We start from the raw sequence: 5,900 nt of genomic DNA on the forward strand, positions 1-5,900 counted from the left end.
ATGTTACCTTTGAAGTCTTTCTTTCTGTAGATTGTCTCTATATTTCTGTTCAATGCTATTCTTGGGATTTTTCCTCTTTTATAGAACCCCCCCTTAATGTTTCCTGCAGTGTCGGCTTGGTGGTTGCATAATCTTTTAAGCCTTGCCGGTCTTGGAAACTCTTTATCTCTCTATCCATTTTGAATGTCAGTCTTGCTGGATAAAGTGTTCTTGGCTGGCTGCATGTTCTTCTCATTTAGTGTCCTGAATATATCTTGCCAGCCCTTTCTGGCTTGCCAGGTCTCTGTGGACAGGTCTGACATTATTCTGATGGGCTTTCCTCTGTAAGTAAGGAGCCTCTTTGTCCTAGCGGCTTTCAAGAGATTATACCTTCAATTATGACTCCTCAATTTGACTATCAGGTGTCTTGATGTTTTTTTGAAATGTATAATCTTGGGTGGATACCATTCAGCCTCTAGTACATGAACTCTGGTTCCATTCACGAGATTGGGAAAATTTTTCATGAAGTACTTGTTCCACTATATCTTCTAGACTTCTTTCTTTCTCTTCCCCTTCAGGGATTCCAATAATTCTAACGTTGGAACATTTCATGGCATCATTTATTTCCCTGATTCTGTTTTTGTGGTTTCTAAGCTGTTTGTTCCAGGCTTCCTCCTGATCCTTTCTCTCTGTTGTTTGTCCTCCAGATCACTAATTCTATCTTCTGTCTCAGTTACCCTAGCTTTGAGAGAATTTAGATTAGATTGGAACTCATTGAGAGCATTGTGAAGCTCATCCCTGGTAGCTTTCAGCTCTTCCCTAACATTGAAAACATGATCTCTGGTAGTTTTCTGTTTGGCCCTAAACAATTCCTTTTGGTCATCCATGGTTTTCTCCAACCTAGCTATTGCCTGGATAATTGTTAGCCTGAATTCTCTTTTTGACATATTGTCTATGTTGATAGCCATTAGCTCTCTTGCAGAAGGTCCATCTTCTGTATTTTTCTTCTGTTGGGCATTCCTCCTCCTAGTCATTTTGGGGAAAGACTATACTTTCAGGGATCATTTCTATAGTTTGTTACTAGTCATTTTGGGGAGAGATGACTGAACAGATGTAGCTGGGTGTATCAACTGTGGTGCAGTCAAGGTGCACCCTGGAACACTTCTGAGCAATCAGGATTCCCCACCCAAACAAGAGACAAAAGAAAAGAAAAAGAAAAAAAAGAGAGAGAGAGGAAAGAAAGGGACAATGAAAGAGACGGTTCAGCCCAAATGGGCCCCAAGGTAAGATTTATGAAGTAGACAAAAAAAAACAGACAAACAAAAGGACTGATAAAAGTATATGACAAGAGAAAAAATATATATATATGCAAATAAAGGAAGAACCTCGTCAAAAAGATCCCCAAGTGTAAGATTTATATACTATCAGGACAAACGCAAAAACACAGAAACAGTGGTGGAAGAAAATGATGGGAGAGTGGTTTTAAATTCTCAGTGTGGGTGAGGAAGTTTGTTTTGATTCTTCCTGGATGTATCTTGGTTTCTTTGTTAAAGGACTCAACTTTCCTAAGATAAGGGGGATTAAAAATTGGTTTACCTATAGGGGTAGTATTGATTGGGGAAAGGGCATTACTTTGAAGTTTAACTCTATATGAATATTAGAAAATAAAAATAAAAAGTAATAAACTAGACTAAACTAAACTAAAATTAAAAAAAAAGGAATTCAAAATTAGAAATGCAAAAGAAAAACATAGGTGTATGTATCAAAAAGTTCAGGTTAGAAGGTTAGTATGGAATTTGATGTACTGGACAGCTCATTGTGATGGTAAATAGGTTAAAAAATTATCTATATAAAAAATAAAAGACATTTGGGGAGGGAGGAGTCAAGATGGTGGAGAAGTAGCAAGCTGAGACTGCTTCAGCTAGCCGGAGATCAGCTAGATAGCTTATCTAAAGATTGCAAACACCTGAAAATCCATCGGCAGATCGAAGAGAAGAAGAACAGCAATTCTGGAAACAGAAAAACAACCACTTTCTGAAAGGTAGGACCGGCGGAGAAGTGAATCCAAAGCGACGGGAAGATAGACCCCGGGGGGAGGGGCCGGCTCCCGGCAAGCGGCGGAGCAACCGCGCACAAAATCAGGACTTTTAAAAGTCTGTTCCGCGGAGGGACATCGCTCCAGAGGCTAAACCGGGGCGAAGCCCACGCGGGGTCAGCGTGGCCTCAGGTCCCGCAGGGTCACAGAAGGATCGGGGGTGTCTGAGTGTCGCAGAGCTTGCGGGTATTGGAACGGGAAAGCCGGCTACAGAGACAGAGCCGACAGTAAGCTCGCAGCTCCGTGTTACCTTGAACCGGTCGCAGGCTCGGTGAGCTCGGAGCGCGGCCGGAGGTCAGGCAGACGGGAGTAACTGGGCGCTGTTCTCTGAGGGCGCACTGAGGAGTGGGGCCCTGGGCTCTCGGCTCCTCCGGGCCGGAGACCAGGAGGCCGCCATTTGTATTCCCGTCCTCCGGAACTCTACGGAAAGCGCTCAGGTAACAAAAGCTCCTGAAAGCAAACCCGAGCGGATTACTCCCCCAGCCCCGGGTAAGGGCGGTGTAATTCCGCCTGGGGCAAAGACACTTGAGAATCACTACACCAGGCCCCTCCCCCAGAAGATCAACAAGAAATCCAGCCGAGACCAAGTTCACCTACCAAGGAGTGCGGTTTCAATACCAAGGAGAGCAGCAGAATTCCAGAGGAGGAGAAAGCCAAGCACGGAACTCATGGCTTTTTTCCTGTGATTTTTTTTTTTTAGTCTTGCAGTTAATTTAATTTTTTCTTTTTCATTTTTTTTTTCCTTCGGGTAAAATTTTTTTTTTTTTTAACTGTTACCTTTTTTTCTTTTTTAACGATTTTTTACTAGTTTATCTATATATATATATATATATTTTTTTTTTTACATTTTTCTTAGGTGTTTTTTCTTTTTAAAAAAAATTCTTTTCTTTTTTTTTTTTTTTTTTTTTTTTTTTTTTTTTTTTTTTTTTTTTTTCCTTTTTTCTTTCTTCTCTTTTTATCCCCTTTTTCCCCTTTCCCCACTCACGATTTTGGATCTCTTCTAATTTGGTTAAAGCATATTTTCCTGGGGTTGTTGCCACCCTTTTAGTATTTTACTTGCCCCTTCATTTACTCTTATCTGGACAAAATGACAAGACGTAAAAATTCACACACAAAAAAAAGAACAAGAGGCAGTACCGAAGGCTAGGGACCTAATCAATACAGACATCGGTAATATGTCAGATCTAGAGTTCAGAATGACAATTCTCAAGGTTCTAGCCGGGCTCGAAAAAGGCATGGAAGATATTAGAGAAACCCTCTCGAGAGATATAAAAGCCCTTTCTGGAGAAATAAAAGAACTAAAATCTAACCAAGTTGAAATCAAAAAGCTATTAATGAGGTGCAATCAAAAATGGAGGCTCTCACTGCTAGGATAAATGAGGCAGAAGAAAGAATTAGTGATATAGAAGACCAAATGACAGAGAATAAAGAAGCTGATCAAAAGAGGGACAAACAGCTACTGGACCACGAGGGGAGAATTTCGAGAATAAGTGACACCATAAGACGAAACAACATTAGAATAATTGGGATTCCAGAAGAAGAAGAAAGTGAGAGGGGAGCAGAAGGTATACTGGAGAGAATTATTGGGGAGAATTTCCCCAATATGGCAAAGGGAACGAGCATCAAAATTCAGGAGGTTCAGAGAATGCCCCTCAAAATCAATAAGAATAGGCCCACACCCCGTCACCTAATAGTAAAATTTACAAGTCTCAATGACAAAGAGAAAATCCTGAAAGCAGCCCGGGAAAAGAAGTCTGTAACATACAATGGTAAAAATATTAGATTGGCAGCTGACTTATCCACAGAGACCTGGCAGGCCAGAAAGAGCTGGCATGATATTTTCAGAGCACTAAACGAGAAAAACATGCAGCCAAGAATACTATATCCAGCTAGGCTATCATTGAAAATAGAAGGAGAGATTAAAAGCTTCCAGGACAAACAACAACTGAAAGAATTTGCAAATACCAAACCAGCTCTACAGGAAATATTGAAAGGGGTCCTCTAAGCAAAGAGAGAGCCTACAAGTGGTAGATCAGAAAGGAACAGAGACCATATACAGTACAGTAACAGTCACCTTACAGGCAATACAATGGCACTAAATTCATATCTCTCAATAGTTACCCTGAATGTGAATGGGCTAAATGCCCCTGTCAAAAGACACAGGGTATCAGAATGGATAAAAAAAAAACAAAAACCCATCTATATGTTGCCTCCAAGAAACACATTTTAAGCCCGAAGACACCTCCAGATTTAAAGTGAGGGGTGGAAAAGAATTTACCATGCTAATGGACATCAGAAGAAAGCAGGAGTGGCAATCCTTATATCAGATCAATTAGATTTTAAGCCAAAGACTATAATAAGAGATGAGGAAGGACACTATATCATACTCAAAGGGTCTGTCCAACAAGAAGATTTAACAATTTTAAATATCTATGCCCCCAATGTGGGAGCAGCCAACTATATAAACCAATTAATAACAAAATCAAAGAAACACATCAACAATAATACAATAATAGTAGGGGATTTTAACACTCCCCTCACTGAAATGGACAGGTCATCCAAGCAAAAGATCAGCAAGGAAATAAAGGCCTTAAATGACACACTGGACCAGATGGACATCACAGATATATTCAGAATATTTCATCCCAAAGCAACAGAATACACATTCTTCTCTAGTGCACATGGAACATTCTCCAGAATAGATCACATCCTCGGTCCTAAATCAGGACTCAACCGGTATCAAAAGATTGGGATCATTCCCTGCATATTTTCAGACCACAATGCTCTAAAGCTAGAACTCAACCACAAAAGGAAGTTTGGAAAGAACCCAAATACATGGAGACTAAACAGTATCCTTCTAAAGAATGAATGGGTCAACCGGGAAATTAAAGAAGATTGAAAAAAATCATGGAAACAAATGATAATGAAAATACAAACGGTTCAAAATCTGTGGGACACAACAAAGGCAGTCCTGAGAGGAAAATATATAGCGGTACAAAGCCTTTCTCAAGAAACAAGAAAGGTCTCAGGTACACAACCTAACCCTACACCTAAAGGAGCTGGAGAAGAACAAGAAAGAAACCCTAAGCCCAGCAGGAGAAGAGAAATCATAAAGATCAGAGCAGAAATCAATGAAATAGAAACCAAAAAAACAATAGAACAAATCAACGAAACTAGGAGCTGGTTCTTTGAAAGAATTAATAAAATTGATAAACCCCTGGCCCGACTTATCAAAAAGAAAAGAGAAAGGACCCAAATAAATAAAATCATGAATGAAAGAGGAGAGATCACAACTAACACCAAAGAAATACAAACTATTATAAGAACATACTATGAGCAACTCTACGGCAATAAATTTGACAATCTGGAAGAAATGGATGCATTCCTAGAAACATATAAACTACCACAACTGAACCAGGAAGAAATAGAAAGCCTGAACAGACCCATAACCAGTAAGGAGATTGAAACAGTCATTAAAAATCTCCAAACAAACAAAAGCCCAGGGCCAGACGGCTTCCCGGGGGAATTCTACCAAACATTTAAAGAAGAACTAATTCCTATTCTCCTGAAACTGTTCCAAAAAATAGAAATGGAAGGAAAACTTCCAAACTCATTTTATGAGGCCAGCATCACCTTGATCCCAAAACCAGACAAGGATCCCACCAAAAAAGAGAGCTATAGACCGATATCCTTGATGAACACAGATCGAAAAAATACTCAACAAAATACTAGCCAATAGGATTCAACAGTACATTAAAAAGATTATTCACCACGACCAAGTGGGATTTATTCCAGGGCTGCAAGGTTGGTTCAACATCCGCAAATC

General features: G+C 39.8%; 1 pseudogene; it reads left to right on the forward strand.

Annotated features, from left to right (window-relative positions):
- Nucleotides 1-1,021: 1,021 nt before the first annotated feature.
- LOC123390387 lies at nt 1,022-1,121 on the forward strand (annotated as a pseudogene).
- Nucleotides 1,122-5,900: the final 4,779 nt, after the last annotated feature.

Source organism: Mustela putorius, unplaced genomic scaffold, assembly GCF_011764305.1.
Source record: "Mustela putorius furo isolate JIRA1106 unplaced genomic scaffold, ASM1176430v1.1 tig00537339_pilon_pilon_pilon, whole genome shotgun sequence".
Classification (NCBI taxonomy): Eukaryota; Metazoa; Chordata; class Mammalia; order Carnivora; family Mustelidae; genus Mustela; species Mustela putorius.